General features: G+C 39.1%; 1 protein-coding gene across 18 annotated transcripts in view; it reads left to right on the top strand.

Moving 5' to 3' along the window:
• TENM3 (teneurin transmembrane protein 3) overlaps positions 1–27,728 on the top strand; it is a 1,264,592-nt gene that overhangs the window by 863,402 nt on the left and 373,462 nt on the right. For 7 of the 18 annotated variants that reach the window (XM_053402565.1, XM_053402564.1, XM_053402560.1 and 4 more), the window contains exon 1: positions 288–857. The exons of 1 other annotated variant lie outside the window; for it this stretch is intronic. The gene's annotated coding sequence lies outside the window, so the exon portion shown is untranslated. Of the gene's footprint in view, positions 1–286; positions 858–1,209; positions 1,360–27,728 lie in introns of those variants that run through there. 10 more of the 18 variants (XM_053402561.1, XM_053402557.1, XM_053402558.1 and 7 more) reach the window with 4 other exon arrangements.

The raw sequence follows: 27,728 nt of genomic DNA, 5'->3' as shown, positions 1-27,728 counted from the left end.
TTTACATTAACCAACGGAGGCAGTGGGGAAGAGAAAAGGGGACGAGGCGGAGGTGGTTCAGTCCATCTGACAGCAGAAGGCAGCAAAAGGGGCGCCTCGGCGGGAAAAGCTCGGGCAAGGAGAGCGGCTGCCCGTTTGCCAAATGCCGGGGCAGAGGAGCCGGGGATTATAAATGGCCAAGTCCATTCCCCAGCGCCTCGGCCAGGGGGATGGACCTCCCCTCGCTTTATGGTAGGCGCCTCTCTCTTGCGTGTGCGTCTCTCTCCCCCTCTCCGGCGAGGGAGGCAGGAGCTGAAGCGGCTGCCTCTGCCGAGCCTCCCTTTGGGGTCTCCCCCCTCGCTTTATAGTTAGATCCTCCCGGCTGCTGCTGCTGCTACTGCTGCTCCTCCTCCTCCCCCCTTCCCTCCCCCCGCCTTCTGTGGCACTTTATTTTTGGGGGTCGTCCTCGCGCTTTCTTCCATCTCTTGAGAGAGGGCGGGAAAAAATAATAATAAACTCCCCGCGCGCGACTCTTGCCAGGAGAAAGACGAGTAGCCCGGGGAGCTGCGGAAAGTGAACTCCTCGGGGCTTGCCCCTCTCCCTCCCTCCCTCTTCAGCCTCCCCCTTCTCTTCAGCCCCTGGCAGGACAGGGAAAGGAACTTGTAACAGTTTTCTTTTTCTTCTCTCCCCCCCCCCCATTCCCCTCATTCTCCACCCCTTTCCCGCGATTTCCCCCCTCTCTCTGTCTCTCTCTCCCTCAACCCGCTCCCCGTTTTTGGCAAAGTGTATGGTGCGTGTGCTGCTGCTGCTCTTCCCGGCGCTGTTGGGCTAACTGAGGAGAGAAGGCGGAGGAGAGAGTCCGCGCTAAGGCGCCCTGGGTAAGTGGCTGCGTTTCGCGCGCTTTGCTGGTCCTAGTGCCCGCGTCCCAGGCTGAGGTGCTGAGGAGTTCCGACGAGGAGCCGGTGCGCGCGGCGGGGCAGGGGGTGGGGGAGAAAAGGGGTCCTTCTTTCCCCGCTTCCTTTCCCTGCTCCCTCACTTTGAACTCTCGCCTATTTGGAAAGCTCCCCTTGAGTCGCCTGGAAACTTTTTTTTCTTTTGGTTTGGGCTTTTGTTCTTTCTTTCTCTCTGCCGGCGGCTTCGCTGCCTGTCAGCAGGGAGAGGAGCAGGGACGGCGAGCGGGCGCAGTTGGGGGTGGGGAGGGGGGCGAGAGAGACAAGAGAACCCAGAGCGACTTTCGTTTGGTGCCAAAAGTGGGTCTCGACGGTACCCTGTGGAAGCGATGCAGCGCTACGCCGCCGCCGCCGCCGCGAAGTATAGATGTTTCTGAGACTGTGGACACCGCAAGAGGCGCAGAAGGAAGGGTAGCATTGCGTGTTTGGGGTGCGTGTGTGTGTGTTTTGTGTGTGGGCGGGGGGGGGGTGATGGTTGCTTCAACTTGATCAGCCGCCACCTCGTGCGAGACAAGACAGAAATGTTGCCCTGACTAGGAGACTCGTCTGTTGACATACGTGGTGTCGTCGTCGTTCTAGCGTCCTTTAATTTCTAAGGGCGAGCGGAGGATTTTGCCTCTTAGCATTCAGTAGGTTGCGCTTTGCTGATTTATCGACCTTCTCTGGTCACGCAAGGTGTACATATGCATTACTTATCCGAAACACTTCCCTCCTAAGCTAGCAAAAATCTAGTCTTCTACGCTACTGGACTCTATACTTTAGATTTAGCACAAAACTACTGCTTTCATAGCAATTTCATTTCTCTCCTTCCCCCTTCATTAGTCCAGACCTTTATTGGTAATTGTGTAAGGGAAACTGAAGGAGTATAAATGCCAGCCTGGGCTTAACTTGTGGTAGACTTAGGTATGGTTTCTGTTATCTGTGGTGTGATCTGTATGGATAAGATTGTCTCTTTTCATAGCAGTGCACTTCTTATCTGTTGACAACGTATTTGTCAAACCTTTGTAGACAGTAGCAGAATCCACTGGGTGGTCTCTGGAAGTTGGACGTTCAGACTTTACTTAGTCTTTTGTTACTGTGCAGTAACAGAAAAACTGTATTTTGATCTTTAAACTGTCAAAAAAGCAAGCACAAAAGAGAAGTCTGTACTCTAGAAGATGAGATTGCAGTATATGTTTAGTCTGAACAAAATCACAAATTGCTTATAGAATGTTAATTGCAAAGTATTTTTCTCCCATGCGTTCACTACCTGTTATCTGAAGTTTTATAATCTCAAAATAACTTTAATGGTAAATCAGAATATATTTCTGTAATATGTGCCTGTTATGTTTCTGTATGCAGAATCTCAGTGCTGTGATTGTATTGTGATTTGCAGTTTTAAAGCAGTGCATATAATGCCTTAAAACATGTCTTTGAGAGATCCAGTTTTTCACATACAGTATTTGATTTCCAGATTTAGGACTGCAGGCTGATTCCTGCTTAACATGGGAATAAACTGTAGGTGATTAAGAAGCACTTAATTCTGAGTAAGACTGCAAAAGAATGCTTGCGCTCCTATTAAAAACGCTCATTTTCTGGGTATGAACCCTAGTATGCATCAATAACTATAATGCATTGATACCTATAGTGATGCACTCATACAGATATGCATACTGAAGGCGTTCAAAATTAACAATTTTAAACCCCCTTAAAAATGCACATATATGCTTAAGAGTTAGCATATCCTGGCAAGGGTGGGGGCATCTAGTCCACTATAAGAACTCTTGACCATATACAAACAGTCTATATCAGAATCTAGGAAATCTTTTTTACTGTATTATTATTACTGCTTTTTCTATGGTCAACAACTGCTTACTCACTTTGTTTCCCAGATCCTTTGCTCCAATAAACTGAAGTGACTCCATTTAAGCCATTGTTGTCCCATTGGAGTCTATAGTATGATAGTTGGCGTAAATTAAAGTTATTTCACTTCTAATGTGGTAGATTGAGAGTAGCTTCAATAAATTAGAAGATAGAAGGCTTAAATGTGCTACGTATAATTTCTGTTGACCTAAGAAGTAAGGAGGAAGTGTTCTCCTGCATGTGAAGAAATAGAGGGGAAGCTATGGTTCTGATTCTCAAGCCAGTTATTTAGAAAGAGTCAATTCCTGCTCAGTAGGACTACTTAGGAGTAAGTGGTTGGCTGCGGTAAGTAGAAATAGTATAGGAAAAAGTACAGGAGAAATTGTATCCTGGAAAAAGTATTTTATAGGACAGGGAGGAGACTGCAATCATACTCATGATACAGTATCAAGCTCGTATTAGTAACACTCCTTTATGCAAAATATATCTACTTGTTGTTCAAATGTCAGTAAAATAAAACATCTTGAAATGAATGAAGCTCAAGTATCCAATTGTGAAATTGAAACAAAACACTATTGATTGATACCAGTGAAAAATGCTTATTGTCCACTCTATATTTAGCAGCCATCACCACCCCATGCCTGGAAGAATTGTCATATTGAATCTTAGCCATTTTCTAATATTTTCTTAAGAATGCAATAGGTTAAAAAAATAGTATGCTTTAAAAAAACTTAGGCTTATGACCTCCATAGAACCTTGTCCAAAATTCCAGTACTGTCAATATAACACTGCTGTTGGTTTCACTGATATTCAGATTAAATCCTACTGTCAGTGCAAGTCCACAGTTCCCGGAGAACCACCAGGCCTTATATACGATGGTGTATTGGAATGAATAGTCCTCAAAAAAGCCAAAATGGCTTTAATTTAGGGTCATAAAATCAGGATTACCTGAATAAATGACTAAAAATGCTATCTTTAAATTCATCTTGACCCTATCAAGTAGTCCCATTGACCTCAACAGAATTAAGGCAGAATAGATAATTTTCAGATTGGGACAGAAAATTACAAGGTTTTTGTAATTTAGCAGAGTTCATACACATTTTAATTTTCCTAATTCTTAAACACATCTATGACATTTTACTTTTTTAATACAGCAGTAGAGCAATTTTATGCATGGGCATGGCTACAATTTTCAAGGTAAATGAATAGCTTTCTGGGTTTGGTTTGGTTTGTTGTGTTAACAGGTATATTGAGGATCTTTACATTTGGTGTGCAGAACAGAAACTTTCTGTTACTTGATTGTGGGGAATCTGCTTGCTTTAAGAGAACTCTACTATGTCAAGTGTGTTTGATATACAGCACTGAAAGAGACCTTTTCCTCAGTAACTCTTTGAAGTTGGAGGTTTCAGTTATGTTTTCCATTCATACTGTCTGCTTGAGAGTGACAAGTTTGAAAGGATTTTAGTTTTTTTATTGAGTTATGGTGTTAACAGGCAAAGACCTAAAGGCTGGCAAAAATTGAAAAATATTAAAATTTTAAGTATAATCTTAATATTGGCAGTTACCAGTTTTTAAGAAGCCAGGTTTTGAAAGTTACAGATGCTGTAGAGGATATCACCGCAGAGACATACTCTCCCCTTTTTGGTTCTGAAACTAATGACTTGCTTTTGTCTTATAAAACCTGATTTATTTTATGTTTTCTTCATAGCAGGCATTATCATAAATGTTTTCTTATAATTGAGATTAATGTGGCTGAGCAAAAGGAGTGGTTTGGAGGGCTGTATTCATTTTGAGTGTTGTTCTAATCAGTTTTGGATATAGCATTTCACAATATATCAGTCTGCATCCAAACCTGCCTTATTATGTAGAATTAACTTGTTGGTGATTGATAGTAAGACTGCTCCATCTTGAGAAGTCATTTGTTTCAAAACAAGTGTTAGGGATTCTAAGATTTTCAGACCACTGGGTCATGCAACTTTGACCTTATTGTGGCCTGAATGAAGCTTGAGAGAAAAACTGAAGAGGAAACAAGTTTCTTTTTGGGGGGACGGACAATACAGGTGTTTAATTCACTAATTAGAGACAGATTTGTACACTTCATCAAACCAAAGCATGACAGATATAAGAAACAATTTGTGATTATACTATTTTTTTCTCTGCACTTCCATTTATTTTCAAAAATATTTTGAAATATGACGTTATAAAAGACTCTTATATCAGTTTGTCACCTGACTATCTTATCTGTTGCATGCTAATAGTAATTACTCTGGGGGTGAAAGGTAATACACAGGGAAGTTTTTGTTTATCTTTTTCTACTGCTTTTAAAAACTGTTTAGTGGCTTCTCTAATTCCTGCTGTGAAATTTGCATATTTTCTCCTCTGTCTATATTCCTATCAGCTCTGTCAGCATTTAGTTCCAGACAAAAAGTAAATATTCACATTTTACAGTGGGATTGATACACATATACAGTTCACTAAAATTATTCTCTGGCAGAAAAGACTGAAATCTATAAGCATTTTAAAATAAAGCAGAGAAGTAAAATATGATCCCAAGTAAAACAAACAGGGCACTTTTAACACACATCAACTTAGGTCATTTCAGTAATATGAGATCTTGTTTATGTGGCATTACTTATATTTTATATTAAATATGTTGTTGCATGATTTATAGTTTGAAGAATGCGATTTTCAGTCTATATCCCGTTCTTGAGTAATGGGGGGAAAATAAATTTCAGGAGTGCAGTTCCATTCAATTCAATTAGAAAACCACAAAAATGTCCCAATTGTGAAATGTCCCCTAAACTACTTTGTTTAATATTTGACACCTTTGTGGAATAGAGGTGGTATGTTTCATAAATCTGTGGCACTGCTTTGTCTTCGCAGATTCTGTTTATATTATATATTAGAGTGGAGTAGCTGCACTTTACTCCCTTACGAGTTCTTAGAATGTGCATGGAAACAGTATTGTTTGCAGAGGGACTCTAAATATCAGGATGATATATATTTTCTATATGCAAAACATTAAAGTTAGTAGAAAACCTTCTTCACATAAAAAGAGAATCTTAAATTTATTCATGTAGGAAATGTCATAGCAAAGAAGAAAAACCCTGCTTCTTACTTACTTTATTGGTGCCAAACTATGGTTAGGTATAAGGGATATTTATAATATGTACTTGATAGCATAAACAAAGGACAGGTTGATGGTTTTACTCTGAATATCACAAGTTTCATTAGTGTGATATTGGTAATCAGTGCTAATATATTATTAGTGTATTAAAGTTAGAATGTTAATTTCAGAGTCGAGGAGTAAATAACAAACACATTAAAATTAAGATTATTGGAAGAGCTTGGTCCAAGGATGTTGCTTATTCGACCTTATCCAGCCTCACTGATATATGATGATCACATGGATGCAAATAACATCTGAGTTTCCTGAGTCATCTCATGTGTAAAAAAAATATTTTTTTACAATTATAGTAATGCATTGCAGTAAACTGGTGTTCAAGTGTGGAAAAGCAAACATAGTGAAAAAGTGTTTGCCTTTGAGGGGGGAGGAGTATTTCCCTCTAAGATGAACCATATGACAAAACAGGCTCTGGTTCAAAATACTATTTTGTAAAGCAGCAGAATATTATTTCCCTGTCATTGTATATGTATGCACAACTCAGAGTCTGTATAATAAACACTTTTCATCCTTTCATTTAATCAGAGGGGCACTTGTCTGCAGGATGCAAACATGCATTCTGTTTTTGTTTTTGTTTTGATATTCTTTCCACTCAAACTTTGTGGGGTTATATGATCTTATGGACAATATTAGTGTAAATTGTGTTCACACAAACTGAGAGTGCATGTCTGCACAAGCTATTGTGGTGATGCAATTCGCCACAGAAAGAAATGAGACTACAACTACCACAATAATTTGAAGATAGGACTTTACATTTCTTATGAGAATAAAAGCTTTATAAAACACCCACAACACTGTGATATTTATTCTTTTTTCTATTACTATATTTAAAATATTAATGAACAATGTAGTCTACAAGGAAGAGAATAAACTATAGTGTAGTATTTATGTTCGCTTGAAGTTACTGCATTGGTTTGTAAGAGGAAAAAGTGTTGTAATGTAACATTACATTATCAGTGTTATATATTAATGTCTACTCAGAGGTCATATTATGTTAATTTGGTATTTACTCCTAGGTAAGTCTGTATAGGATATGCAGCTTAAGTGAAGAAACAGCTGTCTGTAAACTAGTCAGTTTCTTTGCATTTTAAAGCATTATAGGAAAATGGCTAAATAGCATTAATTATAGAAATGGAAACATGGAATAATGTACTTAAGGTGGAAATTTTAAGCTTACTTTCCCAAAATCAAACCGATTGGATTTAATGGGTTTTACTTCTGAGTAAATATACTTTGGGTTCTTGCAAAAAAAAAGTTCTATCAGAATTAATAGCACTCTCATGTAATGGCTGCAATAAAATGTTTAAGTCACACTGGTTTTTTAATGGGACTCCAGTATGCTTAGCTGGGTGTAGAATTGCAGCCATATAGGTACTGGCTGTGGGATGTAAGTTACAGTTGGGCTGTAACAAATAACTGTATTGCTTGCTATGAGCAGCCTGAGTTTTAAAATAAGAAGGAAACAACCATTGTGTCTAATTTTGAATTTATTTTTTTCTGATACAGTGGTACCTCAGGTTACATATGCTTCAGGTTACATATGCTTCAGGTTACAGACTCCGCTAACCCAGAAATAGTGCTTCAGGTTAAGAACTTTGCTTCAGGATGAGAACAGAAATTGTGCTCCGACGGCGCGGTAGCAGCGGGAGGCCCCATTAGCTAAAGTGGTGCTTCAGGTTAAGAACAGTTTCAGGTTAAGTACGGACCTCCAGAACGAATGAAGTACTTAACCTGAGGTACCACTGTACCTTGAAAAAACTGTGGCATATAAAGAATTAAAAGTGCAATATTTGTTATAACCATTGCAAAGAAAAGTTACTAAAGATTTAATTCTCTTGTGAGTGTACATGTGCTGATCATTATTTTGGGCCTTTCTGGGTAACATACTGGTTAATTGAGTAAGCTGTGAGTCAGGAAGTGCTTGATTCAGTTTAACCACACTTGCACTGAGTGATCTTAGCCAACCCACTATCTTTCAGCCTCAACGCTTGCTTTGTAATATGGGAATAACAATGCTGACTTTTTAACAACACTGTTAATGGCAGGGCTGAGCCCACAATCACTGGTAGGACAGCTGAATCAGAATTTGGGCATCAGCAATTATTTATGTTTGTATCCCACCTTTCTCATACCATGATACCCAGGTGGTCAGTCATCTAGACATTGACCAGACCCAGACCTGCGTCTCATGTGACTTTATGCCCTGAAAATTATCAGTCAGTTATTATTTCAATGTGTTGGTTGCTGTTTTCTACTTTGGATTCCCTGATATCTTGTATAGGTCCTGATTACTGATATCCTACATGTGAAGTGTTTTGAGCACTTAGAATATTGGGTGGAATCCAATTACTGCACTTGCACTCACAAAAGGGCTTTTGATTCAGCAGAGGCATCTGCTAATGGAAGAAGATGAGATAATTTTTGCCAATTCCCCCTTCTCCCACAGCCCCCCCCCAATCAGCTCCAGACAGTTGAGGAATCCTCTCCAACAGGGTGGAAGTTAGTGTGGGAGGGTGAAGGAGGGATGGCAGAAATCAACTATATCCTCTTCAGTTAGTGGATGCCTCTGGTATATCAAGAGGATTTATGAACACAAATTTCCCACCCCCAGTATTATATAGAAATTACTTTGAAGTAAATTTTTGAAACCAAAGTGATGTTAAAACAGTGTTGCTATTTACGCAAATTATCAAGCAGAAGAATTTTGGTTAATGACTAATTCCTGGTCCTTAAAATATCACTTAAAAGTTTTCTTTTAGCTAATTAGAAAGAAACAAGAATGTGTAGTGCTGTATAAATACAGTTGGCTCAATTTTGCCTATAGAGTGTCAAAATTCTGGTTAATCTGAAACTGCAAAAGTAATGAAATTTTCTTCAGCAGTAATACTTTAATCTCTATTTTTTATCTAATATCAATAGGCTATAACTACTGAAAAAGCAAGAGGAGCATGCTACTAATTTCACAAAATGTCAAATTGTTGAAGTTAGTTTAAAAATTGAACTATGTGCAATTAAAGTGTGAAGTGTATTATTAACAACTACGGTAAGACTGAAAAATTAGTGTACACCCTCCTACAATTAAAATAGTACCATTCTTTTCGCCACAAAATGTTTTGATATTGCACAGTTACTGAAATGTGGGTTCTGCTGCTAGTATTTCCCCTAACCCCCATGTGTTATTACTTGCTGTAATTTCAGAATGGGAATCCAATAGGATTCATCTGGTTTTTCTTAACTCTTTTTCAGTAGTTATTGAGGCTAAGAGGTCGCTGTAATTTGACGTAGTATTAGATATGGTGTATTGTATTTACTTTGAGATGGTCAATTTCATTGCAATTTATATCTGTCTCAATATTAAGCAACTATTCTGATTCATTACAATGCATCAATAAAACTCACCTCATTTCTAAACTACATAGTCAATTATAATTTTGTACTATTAAGTTTCATAAATTCATAATTTCTTCAGCTGATTGTCCACATTTTGTCCTGTACTAGGAGCACTTTTAAAAGTAAATTTAGTTTAATTTTTGCATTGAGATTTACCAGTGAATATAAATTTCTTAACATCAGGATAAAGTCTGGTACTTAATTTACACCACTGGAGTGGAAAGTTATTAATTTCTGCTTAGAGCTCTATATCACTTATTCAGGTTTAGTGGCATCCTCTGTGGTTTAAATGGGAAAAAAGCTTAGCATTGTTCTCTCAGAACGTTCTGTAATAGGGGTAGAGCAGCAACTGGACATGAATGAGTGCGCATGTAATTCTCTAGTTTTGGGTGGGGTGGGGGGTGGTGGAGGAGGAGAAGGAACAGTTTTGAAGCTTTATTGTGCAATGACCAGCCAACCACGTTGCACGCAACCTGCTGTTGTATCCTGGTTTATAAGGCAAGTAAGTATCCCCACTAGTTTAGAAAAGCGGGACTGTCATAAAAGATGGCACACCCAGGTTGAATACTTCATATTATGGAATGCTGAAAAGCAATGCTGAAATGTGACAAGACAGACTGATAAGACTTCAGGTGAGGCTTTTTAATTTTCTTTCATCCACTGCCGGTTGGCAAATCGAGATTTGGGGCAGTGGAAGCCTTTAAGCAGTGCAGTCTTTCTCCAGTTCATATTGAGCTTGAATTAACACGTATTGATCAGCTAATGGGAGACAAGATCACAGGGGTTAGATCTGTATTTTTACAATATTTTGTAAATTTGAATTCTCTTAAGCATCTATTCAGTTGCATAACTGCACGACACAATTGGATTTCCTCATATGCAGTTAATGAGAAGATGCCATAGTACTACTGTAGTTTCAAGAATGGCATGAGGTTCCTTTTATTTTTAAAAGTTTAGTGTTTTCAGGGTGTTTAGTATATTCTAATTCTGATGTTCAGTGGCAGCCAAGGACATGAAATACTCTCTTTTGTGGGGGGGGGGGGGCAGACCTTCTTTCCTCCATACGACTGGGCCTTTTTTAAAAAAAAACACCTCAGTTTAATCATGTCTCTTATATAATGTAGCATTTTTAAACTTGAGTACTCCTACCAATGTGGATGATGGATTCAAGCTTCTTTTACAAATTAAAAATATTTAATCAGATGTTTAGCTTTCAAAAAAATAATTGCTACAGCAAATCAAAACTAGTTCTTTCTTAAGTTCTTTTGGTAGAAAAATGTATTGTGGCTGCAATCCTATATATACACCCGGGAGTTAATTCTACTGAATGCAGTAATGTTTAGATATCTATAGGATTGCATTGCAGATCAAACACTTGTGTTTAGCATTGCATTAAAAATACTTTTAATGTGTATAGTTCATGGTGAAAATGATTATAATTAAAATTAAATAAAAGTTAGATATTGCCCTCCATGGGATGGAGATTCTCCAAGTGTTTTCCAGATATTGTCAGAAGAATGTTAGCCATACAGTAAACAAAAAAAGAGCATTATCTTGCAACATATACATTTAAAACAGTAATGTAAATCTATAAAGCACATTTTTCTTCAAATAGAATATAAAAACTTCAGTTAATTTATTTTCTAACACTATAGCCTTGTGCCCAATCCTATTAAGATAAGTGGGACACATCCGATAAATATGTATAGGATTGGGCTGTGGTGAATTTAAAATGAATTTCAGCTTATGTGTCAAGATTTTTGGATCTGTGAAGATTAAATAGTATTTGCAGAAGCAAAACAAAAATAAATAAATAAAAGAGCTGCAGAAAGTAAATATCCCACATAAATTGTTTTTTAAATTAGAGAATGAGGATGCTTTTACTCATTTATAATTTTGCTTCAAATTGGTATTTTTATATTGTAAGAATCAAGTCATTTGATAATTATTTTAATAGTTTTATACATATTGCAAGAGTGAATTACCTAATTTAACTATGGAAAATATAAATGGTGCTGAAATGCCCTTAAAATGGAACAAGTTAGCTACCTTGGTCCACGCCTCTATGTTTATGTATTGCTATCTGGAAAAGTAATGGCTCACTTGGAAATCTTTGGTTGTAGCTAAAAACATTTAAATAGTGTACGTAGCCTATTTTAAAAGGTTTACAGGACAACAAATATTCTACAGGATTTCAGGTGTATGAGTGCTTGCGTGGTTTATTCCTATTTTAATTCAAAGGAAACTTGAGCAACTGACATGCTGATTATAGGACAATCCTGTGCCATACTATCCGCTTATTATTTCTCAACCTTTGCAGTACAGTGATGTACTTTGGAATGAATTCTGATTTGAGCCAAAGGTAAATGTGGTCTTGCTGCTACTTCTGTGGTGATTTGTAAGCTGTTAAGGCTAGGCAAGAGTGACAGATATGGCGACTTTATAGTGTTGTTGTTTTTTGTATTATTTGTAATGGACAAGGATAGGATTGCACAGTTAAAAAATATTTGCTATTTATATTGTTGGACTGCGGTTTAAAAAATATTCCAACATTTACTTGTAAACTGCTTCTGCTGTTCTGCAGGAACACAATCAGAGTCTTTCACACAAGTAGACGTATTCTATTTTGTCTTAAAATTTTACGATATGGAAGTGACACTTGGTTTGCCAGTCATATATTCTTCTAGAGGATCAAGATCAAATCCGCAGTTGAAGCTGATGTTGACCAACTTCAATGTCTTTGCCTAACCTAACTGCACAGGGTTGTTGTGAGGATAAAATGATGAGAGGGAGCAGTGTATGCCAACAGGAAAGATGAGATATAACAGTAATAGCGAAATAATAGCAATAGCTTAGCAGGTGGCCACTGTGCCCCAGATTCTGAGTTTTTGAATGTCTTTCCCACCTAAAATTGTATGAGCAATATTTATTATTTCTGTTTGATAGTAGAAACATCTGCTATTTTATAGTTAGTAAAGAAATTAGGTTTGGTCTTTGATGTAAGGCAGCCTTAGGATGTATAAAATCAGTAATAGCTTACAAAAGGTGGTGATTGCAGTTATCTTCAGTCAACATTTTCATTTGTGTGTTGCCTGATTTAAAATCTACCTCTGGCCTTTTCATCACATGGCCACCATGTGGATATTTTTTGAAATGGCCTCTATGTGGCACACATTTGATAATGCAATCCATTTCTTGTGATACAATTTGTTCTTTTTAACATGGCTTGTCTCCATGCTCCTAACAAACATTTCTGTCAGTGATTTGTGACTGTAGACTGTAGTCAGAAAAGTTACAGAATATGGCCACCACACTGCAGAGGCTGGTCTATTTGATAGCTATATTATGAGAAGCAGTTCTCAGTTTTCTTAGCCTTTGTTTTAAAAAACTTCAACAGATCAGTAGTATTCACTAGAAACTGCCTTGAAACTCTGAAACAAATTAGTGCTTTTCTGACGCAACAAAGATTCTTTCAGTGTTCTATTCTTATCTGCTGTATGTAAATATTTACACATTTCCATAAATTGAAAAAGGTACACATTGTTTTTTTAGCAGATTTGTAATTGCATAATAATGTGTGGTAATGGTAGCCATTGCTTACATGTTAATGTAATATTAGAAAAGCAATAGCTTGTTTTTAATAGAGATAAAAGTAGAAAACAGGAACACAAGCTTTGTATTTTTGTTTTTGTTCTTTATTAGTTATTGCAAACATTTAATTCCTTGCCTTATGGTTTAAACATCTTTGAAAGCAGATTATATAATGAAAAGCATTGATGAAAATAAAATTAATAATTACTATTTTTAAAAACCAGCAGCACTCAGTTCATAATGAAACAGAATGAAGATTTTTCATGTATCTCTGGTCCCATACTATTTAGGCTTTCAAATGTTAAACAATAACAAATACCAGTGCTTTGATTTGTGCTCAGAACAAGACTGGCAGCCGGTACAATTATTTCAGAACTTGTGAGATATGTTCCCTTTGATCAGTGCCAGTCAGAAACCTGGTACAACTGGTACTTAAGAGGCAGCTGCACATACAGTTCATTACAGTAAGCTAAGTGGGATCTTATCAGAGCATGAATAATCATAGCCAGACCATCTCTTGGTAGGATAGTCAAAGTTAGTGAAATGTACATCATGCCATTAAACTATTTGGGGCTCCAAATGCAAGGCTAGATAGAGCAACGCCAAGGTACAAACGTAATCCTTTAAATAAGACCACAAAAACTATTAGTCTGCAAACAATAAATAGCTCGCTGATGACTGGCAGAAGAGGGACAAAGGATGTTGTCATTTCTACAGCAGGCTACTACATTTTTTATTCTGTGGGTGGAGAGTGACGATAGAGTGTTCTCTTCCTCATCTGCTAGTCCATTAATGGATCAGCTAACAGTTCTTGTTTAAGGCTACCAGGCTAGTGCTTAGGAGCCGAGTTTCACCTAGAAAAGGCTAATGTAAACTCTGTACCAACACTATCTCCATCTGGACTAAGTTTCCGATTATTGGTCATGATCAATTTCCCTATTCTTGAGAAGCAGATAGATAGGGTAAAGCATTAAGAAAATTATCCAGACTATCCCATCTTACTCTGTTTTAGTGCAAGCATGAGCCTTAGACTTCAAATTGTGCTTGCTTTGTGTGAACTTGCAGTTTGAGCACTGCATTATTTGTAGAAGTTTCAGTCACTCTTGACTGACAGCATTAAATAGAATTTTGGCATGAGATCACACTACCTCTGCATTGTCTTATCTGTGTGTAGTTTTGTGTACATGGATGATGTCACTAGAAAGCACCTTAAAAGCCACTGATACAGTATCAGGATTTTCTTTGTTTAGGATCCAAAGAGGTAATTTGTGTTCCTCAAAGGACTTGGCCATGACCAGTAGGATTTTCAACTTTGAAAAATGTAAGCCTCATTACCTAAAACATCTCAATCAGTTTTAACTAGTTTTTAAGTTTTGCTGTTGTTAAGATCCTGGCCTTTTAAGCATTGCTGTTTTTTTGTTTTTTGTAATGCATGTCTTTATGAGCCAAACCATTCTTGCTAATCTTAAACTTTGCTGTAAATTGCATGCCCCTAGGAAGTCTGTACAAAGGACTTTTCTTAGATGTAGGAAGCTGACATAGATGCCAGACACAGCAAACACATTTCATATTCCGTTTAAAAGTCTTGTTGGTTAGAGAGCTCTGCCCTACTTGTTTCCTACAAAATCTGTGCCAATTGTTACATCGTAATCTGAAGTACTTGTTTTGAAACTATGCTTTGCATAAGTATGTTACAAATGTTCGGCATTGTTAATGAATTATTGCTGTCTTGGCCTTTCTATAAATACCATGGATGGACCTGTGTAAATTACAGGTATGAGCTTCTAGATGAGCCTTTTTTCAATGTTTATGCCTAGGCATTCCATTAAGCTGCTATTTTGCCCATGAACAATATCATATTCTGAATCAGAAGTTGCTGTTAGTACAAAGATGGATTGTGGCAGTTTGGGCCAGTCCCAGTTATATTACTGATAAATCATAAATTCAAGTCAGAAACCATGGGCTGTTAATTGTAAGGGCTTTGAAAGCTTAACTGTGAATGCTTGCTTATTCTAACATGTATAACAGAGATCTTTTGGGAAGCCTTATTCTGGCATATAAAAAAGATACAATGCTGTTTTCTCTAAGCAACCAGGACACTGTGATAAAGTTGTCTAATACAATGGTTTTTAAGGTAGACACAAGTCTGCAAGGTTCATGTTAGACTAACAAGCTTGTTTTAAGTGAGATGACACACAAAAATGACCTAAGCCAAGTAGCGATGTCACAGTTTGAGTTGCATAGCTGCCCTCGCGTTGGCACAGAGGTCATCTTGCTTGCTGTTTTCTTTATACATCAGGCTGATGTAGCATGCTATTGGCATTTGATAAAAAGTTGTCATTTCCATCTTCCATTGTACGTGGTACATTTCTATTAGATTTTTTAAAAAAACCGGCATCTGAAAAGAAAACCCTGATAGTTGATAATGGAAAATAACTATAAGCAATTCATCCAATTGCACATGCATAAACTCATAATCAAGCAACTGATTGCAAAAACAATTGATCCAAAATGTGTATTCTATGAGTTTTTAATCTATCAGATCTTCTGCTTCAAATACATGAACTTTCTCTGTTCCTACTACTATATTTTCCATCACCATACACTTGTATTCAACAATTTTTATTTTATTTTAAATGAATTCTAATGTTGAGAGGTAAATGATGGATCTTTAAAAATAATAGAAATTTTAAGTAAGTTCAGCTGGGTTCATGGTTTTGTGGCAACACACAGAAATGTGCCAAAGTTTGTGCATTAGGTATTTTAGTTGCAATGGAAAAAGATGAGAGAACTGACTGAACACAGTTGACACTGGTGTATATTTTTGGGTCAAATCCAAATCCAACTGAAAAAGTACTAACATTGACCATTATGTATTAATTATTCTATTCCTCTCATTGTTACTAATTTAATGAAATTGCTCCGGTATAAGTGGTTGCATTACATAAATGTTAATTAACATTTAACACAGCAAAAGGTTAAAAAGCGTTTTCATCCAGTCTTGTTCATAAGCCCCGAGAAAGGTACTTGCTTGTACTTTCCCCCCTTGTTCTAATCTGCTATTTATTTGTAAAAGGGGCATCTCTTAAATTCAGGCTACTAAATTTTTTTAAGTAAAAAAAGATTAGCAGAGTAGAAACAGCTGCCTCAGTGCTTGCCGCCGCACACATACACTTTTTCCTGCTGTGCAGGTCACTCCATTAACCTTGCCCCTCTTTACCAGGTAGTAGGAAAGGGCTTCTTTTTGTTGGTTTTTTTCCTGAAGGAAAGTGCTACCATGGTTAGTCCAGCCACACTTGTTATATTAATTTTATTTTTTGATCCTATGTGACAGGTGTGGTTAGAGGTAGGCTTGGGCACTGCTTGCACGTGAGCCAGTTGAGCTGGCAAAGCAGCAGTAGAGCACTCAGCTTTGCCAGTCTGATCAGCTTTCAGAATGGCGATGCAAAGTGTCCTGTCACATTTTGTCAACTCAGTCGGCTTTTCTGCAGTCAGTAAAACCCAGTTGGTCTGGCAAAGCAGTGCGTTCACACCCTGCTTTGCCAACCCAATTGTTCTCCATTTAGTTGCCAATGGTGGCCGGGTGAGTGGTTAAATATGAGACTATAATCAATTTCCCACTACTGCTTGGAGATCAAAGAGAGCTTTAATTTCATTTTGATAGCCATGACTAAAATTGAGAAAATAATATGACATTGCAAAAGAGAGTAGAGTTGTACCCTTAATGGTGTGTATATAAAAATGTTTTTATAGGTTCTCTTCTTTTCATGCAGCATCTAAAAAAGCTGACCACATTGCTCAACTATTAAAAGTTATGTTGGAGAATAGTCCTTACTTATCTGGTCACATTATATGAAAATAAACCTAGAGAGAAGGTGGCTTATATTGCAAAACCCTTTTAAAAGGTAAAGGGACCCCTGACCATTATGTCCAGTTGTGACGGACTCTGGGGTTGCGGCGCTCATCTCGCTTTATTGGCCAAGGGGGCCGGCGTACAGCTTCCAGGTCATGTGGCCAGCATGACTAAGCTGCTTCTGGTGAACCAGAGCAGTGCACGGAAACACCGTTTACCTTCCTGCCGGAGCGGTACCTATTTATCTACTTGCACTTTGACATGCTTTTGAACTGCTAGGTTGGCAGGAGCAACGGAAGCTCGCCCCGTCGTGGGGATTCGAACTGCTGACATTCTGATTGGCAAGTCCTAGGCTCTGTGGTTTAACCCACAGCGCCACCCGCGTCCCTCGCAAAACCCAGCGTCCATTTCTAAATATGTTGTTGTTCTCTGTATATGTGATTTTGTAATGGGAGATCAGGGTAGTGTGGTGTGCATGGTAGAACTAAGTTATGAACATAACTGTTTACAATTATCTAACAAGCTTTGTGATACTTGTTAAATGGTTTGAGAGAAGGTATCCAATGATATACACTGCCCTAAATCTAGTGTTCTTATGTGTATCATCAAATACGATCAACATAACTAGTTTTCTGAAAAGTACTGTTTTTATTTTATTTTTATTTAACTCCTCTGATCTTGTACTGTGTTCTAGTATCTAGTTCTTGGATTAGAGTCTATGGAAACTGTAGTGCTGCTTTACCATTATCTCTACAGACATAAAATAGAGTGTAGTAGATAAGGCTTTTGACATCTTGATGAGTTTATGCATTACAACTTGCTGATATTATTAGTGCATACTATAGAGCATATTTTCTAGAGCCACTTCATGTTACCTTCTAAAAGTCCTAAACGGCTTTGCCCCTTCCTTGTATGATAGCTATATACACAACTCTACAGAGAAAGCCAAATGCTGCATCTTTGACCTTTCTGTTTATCAGTAATCTAATGAGACATATCTGCTGTAGTTACAGCATTTCTTGCACTAGTTCTTGCTAACAGCACAGACCCTGTCCATTGGGGGCTAAGAATATTTAATCCTTTAACGCTGACATATACAACACATAGCCATGTCAGCTACAGCTGTTTCCAAACATCAGTAACAAAATTATAGACAGGTTTTGAAGCTTCCGTGGTGAAAATGAATACATCTGAGGATTCAACTTGCTGACAGTGTTTATGTAATTTAATCTTACCATCTGGAAGAAAGTAAACATTTTTTAGAAAATTAAAGTTAAGGAAATAAACCCCTTGTGGTTTTTAAATTTTGTTATGTTCATTAAAATGTACAATTGCAAGTTCATTGTAGCTTTTATCTTGAAGATTATTATTCAGAAACCCTTGAGACATCAACTCTTATGTTAAAAATTACTTTTTTATTCCCTAGTTGTGATTTTATTTTTTTGCACAACCTGTAAAAAAGGAAGAATGAACAAAGTTTTTTGTTGTAGTGGAATTGCGAAATAAAAATATCATTAATCTCTGGATCCAGCAAGTGTTAGAATTTAATCAAGACTTCTAATTCTTGGAATAGCCAAGCAAGCCTCTTGGTAAGGTGGTAACCTGGGTGATGAGCCATTAAGCGGGAATAAGGGGCTTGGTGCAAGATGGCAAATGAGTGGGGCCCCTTCCCTCAGCGGAGAAAGCCATAGTTTAGAGTAGAGAGTCTTGGAGCAGCGATGCGATCTAGAAGGAAAGCAGCAAGCTGGAGAGAGAGTTAGAGAAATATTTGGCAGCAGTTTTGATTTCTTTTTGAATCTTAAGGCTGCAGCTGTGGGAGAAACATGACCCTGTTGGCGTGGTAATGCTGTGAACGCCTCCATCATAGACTCAGGTTGTATATATGTGTAAATAAATAATATATCATAAGGACACCACAGTCTCTACTGTGCCTCATTCCCAAAAGGAAATACAAACTCTGGGTAAGCATCTGGAACCCCTGGAATTTTTCACTACTCAGAGATTGGGGTGGTGTGCAACAATATGATTAGGTCTAAAATATTTTAAATATTGTTTATACTTAAGTTTTGAAGATTTAGGCCAGAGGGACTTAATAGAATCCAGTTGGTGTTCCTGCGCTCACAGAAGGGCTTTTAAATCTGGATATTATTTTTTCTTCCCCCTCCCCTTCCCCATGCATCCCCCATGCCTCCTTCCATTTTGTCAGGCAGGAGTCCCCCAACCCTTTGGCACTGATTTGTGCATAGCACTAGGGGCTGCAGGGGGAACAGGGAATTTGCAGAAATTGTCTTCATTATTCCATTAGCAGAGGCATCTGCTGGATTGAAAGCCCTGAGTGCAATGGCACCAAGTGGATTTTTGCACATTGATAATAGGCTTAGGTTCACTTACAGTCCAATCCTAGGCATGTTTTGTCAGAAGTAAGTCCCACCATGTTAAAATAGGGCAGACTACTTGCTAAGTTTATTTAGGCTACCTAAATGTTGCACTGTATGTGTTGCAATTAGAGTTTCTTCTTGACTCATTTGTTCTTTGAAGCAATTCCAAGTTTCCAGTTTATTTGTTTAACATTTTTTAAATTATAGTTATGTGTTTGGAGTGGTTCTTCCATTTTTTAAATCTCCCGTTAATCTGAATCTTTACCTCCTCTCACTGACTGCAATGGCAAGGAATTTACTGCACCATTTCTTTGGGGCTTATCAAAAGAATGAGGAGGCTTTGGATACTGTTGTTCCTTGGCTTCCTCGCAGAACACATTTTTCTTAAGCTCTAACTTGCATGGAGAACTGACAGCACACCATGGAGGACTCTGCCCATGGACCTCCCTTTCTGCCTGCCCAGAGGTAAGTTCACAGTGACCTCTGGGATCTCAGCTGCTCTCATGAGAAGCAAAGGCTCCCTTAAAGGCTGAAAAGGGGTTCGTTATGAGAAATCAGGCCTTGTCATAAAAGTGAACATTCCTGCTTGATTCCACAAGTAGCATTGGAGTGAAAAACATAGAACTGCTCCTCTTAATTGCAAATGTACCAAGAAATAAAGGAGTAAGACAAAAGCGATGGTTAAAATAGGACCACATTTTATTAAATGCATCTGCAGGAGAGTGAGAAGTATAGGAAGCTAACAATAACTTCAACCTTGGGCAGCCCGTACCTTGTCCAACTTAAGAGCATGACAAAGCATAGCTCCAAACTAAAAAGTGGTCCAAAGCAGCCCATAGAGGTATGACCAAGACCTACCACACTCATGTTCTCATGACACAGGCACCAGCATGTATTTACGTTGGTGCCAGGTGTCCCTCGTTTTGCCTTCTCCCTGACCGATAGCATCAATGCTTCCACACTTAGCATAGCAGGATTGTATTCACATGTGGATTCTTTGGAGCCCCTTACAAAATTGATTGAATCTCTGACTGAAATGTTTTCCACTTTAATGAAGGTAAGAATTGGTTAGAATGCCACTGACATTTTCATATCAATTTCATAAACGCAGAAACACTTGTCTCACTGTTGCTTCGATGCATCCCATGTACACTTCCCAGCATGATTTCAATGCTTTAGAAGAGCCATAAGTTATACAATAACTTATGTAGCAACAAAACAATTTTCTACATTCTGGAAGGTTTATATGCATAACTGTTCAAAGCCAGTTAATAAAATACAATATGAGTGAGAATATGATTACTATTAGTTACTTCAAAGATATACAGAGACCATTTCAAATTACAAAAAGGAGGCAATACAGAAATAAAATTAGATTCTCTACTGAATAATACCAATAGATTTTTATGTGTAAATAAATTTACAATGAGGGCAGTGATAAACCCTGGACCAGCTGATTGTGAAACACACACTGCATTGGTTTAGATCTTACCATTGTGCATTTCAGTACCTTTGTAAAACTAAGTGATGCGCAAATCTTGCCAAGTCCTAACTTTATGAATCTGACCTAGACAGCTTGTTTGAAATAAATACACAGATGAATAGGTTCTTAAACATTTATAGTTGTGCCCTGTGTTAAATGAAAAGACCATGTTTAATGTTGATGCAATAAAAATTAATTAGTTGTAAGTCAGGTTTTGCTTCAGTTGTAATTAGTTTAGTGCATAATTATTATGTCTAATAGCAATCTGAGATCTGCAAGCATTTTGATCTTATTCCAAGTTTTTAGAATAACGCCTTTGTTAGATTTATATCATCAGTGGCTAATAAAATCTTATTAGTCAACCATATTACAGTCACTGTAATTTTTAAGTGGCTGAAACAACATTTACACTGATGTCAGTTCCATCATGGAGACATATTTTACAGTGAACATTTTCTTTACTTAATTGGAAAAGAATTAAATAATATAATGGTCATAATTCTCTTTTTGGAAGGAAATGTTTAATGTCTCTTTCCTAAAGTATATATTACAGGGGGCAAATAGGGGTTTCCAAAAAGCAAACCCAGAACCCTTTCACGCACAATTTGGCATTTAAAAAACCACAATTTCTCCACTAAATATTTCATAAAGCTTTTAGCATAATAAAAACAAACCTTAAATGATTTGTGTGAACCTTTGATGTTCACACAAGTGATTTCACATATCTACCAAACTCTTGTCCTCCAGCTGTGAAAAGACTGAAGCTAACAAATGCTATAGTTTTGTAGAACGTTCGTGTTTTGGGTGTGGATTTTTTCCATCCTGCGAGCTATGAAAATTCAAAGACTGCATTTCCTTACAAATGTTTATAAATGGGAAAGCAACTTATCCACCCATATTGCTAGGGACACTGAAGCTGCTTCCTCACAAAGTGATCATACACTGCTGTGTTAAGCCTATTGCAAGAGTCTATCCAGTTGGAAGATCCATTGGAAGGAGAATCTATACGGCGGATGCCATGTGCCAGCACAGGAGGAAGGTGCCTCAGTGGAAGGCAAACTGCAGGATGGAGGTGAAGACCTGCTCCTTATAGATTTCTTCACTCCCACTGCATGTCTGTGTGCACCAGCATAAGAGGAAAGTTCCTCAGCAGAGGGCAAACTTCAGGAGCTGCTGATTACAGATCTGTTCACTTCATTTGTGTCAGTGGAGCAGGAGGAGTAGCTAGCATTGAAGGAAGTGCTGGTGTTTTCATCAGTAGAGGAGAACATGCAGGAAAAGTTTGAGGCCTGTGTCTGTGCACCAAAGGAGCAGCTGGCTAATGCTGAATTGGGTGAGAGAGAAAAACCTCCACTGATTTTCCCCCTGGGTGCCCCAAGATGGCCTTGTGGGCTGGGGACCAGTCCCTACGCTGGGTGCAGCCCTTAAGCAGGCCTCGGCAGCAAAGGTCCCCCAGGGTCCCCGGGGTATGGGGGGGCAAGAGCGACTGGGAGGATTACCTGTCTTTGGACCCAGGAAGCATTTGAGAGATGTTGGGAGTGAGCAGTGAGGGGAATTATGGGCCGCCAACTTGGGTGGACTGGGCCAGCTGATCCTGAAGAAGGTTTCCCCAGACTTGTGGCAGGATTTGCAGTTTGGGACAGAGGATGAAGTGGACTCACCAGGGGCAGCAAGAGGAAGAAAAATGAAGGTGATTCCAATGAGGCAGCAGATATGTTCCTAGAGTTGTGTCTTGAAGCCCTGCTTGTAGTTTTGGGACTGGAGTGTGAGTTTGGAGCCTCTGATCCACACCTAGAGGGGAGGCAGCAGAGGGCTCAAAAAAGACTGAATCTGTGATTTGAGCCCCAAAGTAGCTGTTAAACTGAGAACTGTGTGAAATTGTGCTGTTTTGGACTGTTTACCTGTTTGCTGCAGGATTCCTTCCTGCATGGTTTGGCAATAGTGTTTGTTTTTATGCTGTTGATTTGTGTTTTCTGCATGTTTGTGCCAATGGGAACTGCTAGTATTTTTTAGGAATTGTTCAGATAACTTTGTGTGTGTATTAGAAAGCTGCTTTGTACTGAAGTAACACAAGGGAAAGAATGAGCAAGGCCTTTGGGTTTTGCAGCTCTGGCATTGAAGCTTGAATCTTGGCTTAAACATGTCCAAAACTCATCAACTCTGGGCTGCCAAATGTGGGTGCCTGGGAAAACTGCTTTGGGATGCAGAACAGTGACTAAGAAGTGTGCACCAAGGAGAAATTGCAAGGCCTGAAGACATCCTGATCGACTGAAACTTGCTGGAAAGGAATAAGCTGTTACTGTAATAGTTTTGAGTTTAAAGTGTAATTGTGTTTTATTATCTGTGTATGATGATGTGTATTCTAATGTCTTTGCTAACTTGTCTGTTATTTTTTTTCTACAGAGAAGCTGTATTTTGCTGTTTGTTTGCACATCTGGGGACAGATTTTGTTTCATGTGGGGGGAGTTTGTGGGTGCCAGACCTCTCTAATCCCTGGGTCCAGCAAGTGTTAGAATTTAATCAAGGCTTGGGATGTTACGTTGAAAGCAAGTCCTCTCCGATCCCCAGATTCAGCAAGTGTTAAAAGCTAATCATGCCTTCAAATTCAGGAAAGCAGCTAGGCTAGGCTTCTGGTGAGATGTAAGGAGAACAAAGGAAGGGGCTCTGTGGTTGATCATAAATGGGTAGGGCCCACCCTCAACTCACAGATAGTGAGAAGAGCAAAAGCCAGAGTTTAGGAGTGATGTTACTGAGAAGCAAAGCAGCAAGCTGGAAAGCCAGAGAGGCAGAACAATGGTGGATTTCTGTTTGAATCCAATGCTGCGGCTATGGGAGAAACAAGACTCTTTAGGGCTGTTGATGCTGTGAACCCCTTAATTGCAGGCTCAGATTGTATATATGTGTAAATAAACAATGTATCATAGACACCACAGTCTCTGCTGTGCCTCATTTCCAAAAGGAAACACGAACCCTGGGAACCCCTGGAATCTTGCACCGCTCAAAAATTTGGGTAGTGTGCAACATCACAATATCATGTATTTCTGGTATTCAGATACATACAGAGTGTGGAATTTCGCTTCAGAGAAGCAGCTGCCATACACGTATATATTAATGGGACTAAAACTTTTTATTTTGTATAAGTATACTGTACATTGGTACCTCGGGTTACAAACACCTCGGGTTACAAACACTTCGGGTTACAGACTCTGCTAACCTGGAAGTAGTACCTCAGGTTAAGAACTTTACCTCAGGATGAGAACAGAAATCACGCACCAGCGGTGCAGCGGCAGCAGGAGGCCCCATTAGCTAAAGTGGTACCTTTGGTTAAGAACCATTTCAGGTTAAGAACAGACCTCCGGAATGAATTAAGTTCGTAACCAGAGGTACCACTGTAGTTCAAAACATGTAAATTACCCAACAGATAAACCTTGAATAAACTAAAAGAAGAAAAGTGGCTATTTGTGTTATTTCCTTGAAAGTCTCAGTAAGCTTTGCATCGACTACACTTAGTTGTTGAAGTTGATCTACAAAGTTTCATGGTAACATTTTTAGTCAAGTAAGTCCCTCCATGTATTCCAGTGGGTCTGAGACAGTTTTCTCTGCTGATATTCACAGTGCATGAATGAGATGTATAAAAGAAGTCTGATTTGCTTTGAGACTATGTAAACCTTTTATTTACTTTTTATTTTTGAAATTTGTAACCCACCTTTCAGCTTTGATTTTTTTTCACTTAGTAGTAAAATATATAACTACTCTGCAGGTTTTTAGGCTGTTGATTTCACTTAGTTTTATTTGCTGCTTGTTATCAATGAAAATTGTATTTATTTTTTCTGCTCCGTGCTCAGAAATTGATACGATATTGGAAATAGATGAAATCTTAAGTATACATACCTTGATATTTTCCCAAGCAAAGCATAATGCATATGTGAATGAACCTTTATGTAGTACATTTAAACAGCAATGCTGTTTTTTAAAAAAATACCTCCCCACACACTTAAATTGGCATTAAATTTGACTTCAGGTGTTCACATTTCTGTCAGAACTATTGTTTCAGGCAAGATGCAATCAGCAAGTTGTTTAAGGAATTATCATACTGATAACATCTTGTGTTACATTTTGAATTATAATTTTAATATGAAAATTTATTCTAAATAAAATTTATGCAGAGTTTTCAAAGGGGCTGGCCATTTATGCAGCTGCCTTAGTTGCATTATATGCAGCAACATGCTCAAAGACTGATTAGCTATCTAATGAGAGCTTGTAGGGCAGCGGCTGAAGAAGGAACAAAAAGGGTTTTCTTGTGTGAGTTTCTTGTGGCTGATTAGCTGCTTTCTCTGTGCAAAGGTCAGAGGGGGCAGGGCTTCTGTTGAGGTAGGGGATTAGCTGTGGGAGGAGCTTGTCAGAGCTTGTAGGGCAGCGGCGCGCGCCTAGCGGCGCGCGCAGTTTGATCCATCTTTTAGATTTAGGGGAGCTAGTCTCAAACGTTTGTTGGGGGAGATATAGGTTTATTTGGGGGGATTTATTTGTCCTGTCTTCACGCTTTTTATGATGGAGGACCGCTGTAGTCACCCCCAACGACACCTTCTCAAGATGGAGGGTGAGGGAACAGCTGCAGTCGCCTGTGGTTCCTGCGCAATGTTTGCCATCTTGCCAAAGGTTGCAGGCAGCTTTACCTGCAGCAATTGCATGTTGATTGCCCTCTTAAAGGACAAAGTCCAGCAACTGGAGGAACGTGTAGCTACGCTCCAAAGAATTAGAGAGCTGGAGCTCTTCTTGGAAGCAACAGAGCACACCGTCTCCACCAAGGAGGAGACAGGCGACTCCCCTGAGAAGGAGGCTAGTTCACCAACACAGGAGCCAGATATATGGAGAAACGTGACTCAAAGAAGTAGGAGGCCCAGGGTTCGCTCTGATTGTTTAGAAATACGCAATCGCTTTGAGGTCCTTTCCCCTAGCATGGAAGACGAAGAGCAGACTCCATTTGAGGATCTCTCCCTCATTACAGTCGATCAGGTATATGAAGACGAGCAGCAAAGGCAGTCTTCAGGGAATGTGCAGGCGACCTTGGAACGGACAGCTCACGGAAGAACCCCGACCAGACCTAAGAGGAGGCGTGTAGTGGTGATAGGGGATTCCCTACTGAGGGGAACAGAAGCAGTGATCTGTGGGCCTGACAAGATGTCTCGGGAAGTGTGCTGTCTCCCCGGGGCTAAGATCCAAGATGTAACTGAACGACTGCAAGGAATCATAAAACCCACTGACAAATACCCCTTCCTCTTGGTTCATGTGGGAACCAATGACACTGCAAGCAATAGCCTCCAGAAGATCAAAAGAGATTACGAGGCTCTGGGCAGGAAATTGAAGCAATTAAATGCACAAATTGTCATCTCATCTGTCCTCCCAGTTGAACAACGTGGCCCAGGGAGAGAGGGAAAAATAGTGGAAGTGAACAACTGGCTTCGCAAATGGTGTAAACAGGAACGGTTTGGATTCTTAGATCACGGAATGCAGTTTCTTGAAGATGGACTTCTGGCAAGCGATGGGCTGCACCTCACAACGGTTGGTAGGAATGTTTTTGCAAAAAATCTCAGAAACCTCATCAGGAGGGCTTTAAACTGACTAATGTGGGGGAGGGAGACAGTGCTCCTGAAGGTAGGAGTCTATCAATTGATGAAGATGATCATCCAAATGTCATAGACCGAATGGAGCAAACAGCACGCAGACCTAGTGATGGGAGGAAAAAATCCTTAAATAAGAGACACGGGGGAATGATTAATGGACTTCAATGTCTGTACACTAATGCGCAAAGTATGGGAAATAAACAAGATGAGCTTGAGCTCTTGGTACAGCAAACTAAATATGACATAATAGGCATCACTGAAACCTGGTGGGATAAGTCCCACGATTGGAATGTAATAATGGAGGGATACAATCTATTTCAGAGAAACAGACCAGACAAGAAAGGAGGAGGAGTGGCGTTATATGTCAGGGATGTGTATACCTGTGAAGAGATCCAAGATTTAGAACCTCAAAGCCAAAGTGAGAGCATTTGGGTCAAAATTAAGGGAGAGAAGAATAACAGTGACCTCATTGTGGGAGTTTACTATAGATCCCCAAGCCAAACGGAGGACATAGATGATGCCTTCCTGGAACAGATGGCCAAGCATGCAAAAGGAAGGGAGATAGTAGTAATGGGGGACTTCAATTACCCGGATATTTGTTGGATGTCAAACTCAGCCAAGAGCATAAGGTCAAACAGATTCCTCACTGGCCTTGCAGACAACTTCATTGTCCAGAAAGTGGGAGAAGCTACAAGAGGAACAGCCATTTTAGATCTGGTCCTAACCAATGTTGATGACCTGGTTAGTGGGGTAGAAGTGGAAGGATCATTAGGCGTGAGTGATCATGCTCTTCTGAAGTTTACTATACAGCGGAAAGGAGCAGCCAAGCATACTAGGACTCAATTTCTCGACTTTAAGAAAGCCGACTTCATAAAACTTAGGGAAGTGCTGGGTGAGATCCCATGGACAGTAATACTAAAAGGAAAGGGAGTTCATGATGGCTGGGAGTTTGTTAAGAGGGAGATAGTAAAAGCACAACTTCAGGCAATTCCAATGAGACGGAAACATGGAAGGTGCCTAAAGAAGCCAGGGTGGCTATCTAAAGAACTTTTAACTGAGTTAAGATTAAAAAAGGATGTGTACAAAAAATGGAAAAGGGGGGAAACCACCAAAGAGGAATTCAAACAAATAGCCAGCACGTGTAGACACAAAGTCAGAAAAGCTAAAGCACAGAATGAACTCAGGCTTGCTAGAGAGGTTAAAAGCAACAAAAAAGGCTTTTATGGGTATGTTCGTAGCAAAAGGAAGAACAAAGAAACAGTGGGGTCACTCAGAGGAGAAGATGGTGAAATGCAAACAGGGGACACAGAAAGGGCTGAACTCCTCAATGCCTTCTTTGCCTCAGTCTTCTCCGATAAAGAAAACAATGCCCGACCTGAAGAATTTGGAGCAAATGATTCAGCAGAGGAAACACAGCCCAGAATAACTAAGGAGATAGTACAAGAATACTTGGCTAG

Source organism: Podarcis raffonei, chromosome 9 (genome assembly GCF_027172205.1).
Source record: "Podarcis raffonei isolate rPodRaf1 chromosome 9, rPodRaf1.pri, whole genome shotgun sequence".
Lineage (NCBI taxonomy): Eukaryota > Metazoa > Chordata > Lepidosauria > Squamata > Lacertidae > Podarcis > Podarcis raffonei.
The sequence above is the reverse complement of the archived record's forward strand: the minus strand, read 5'-3'. Positions and strand labels throughout refer to the sequence as shown.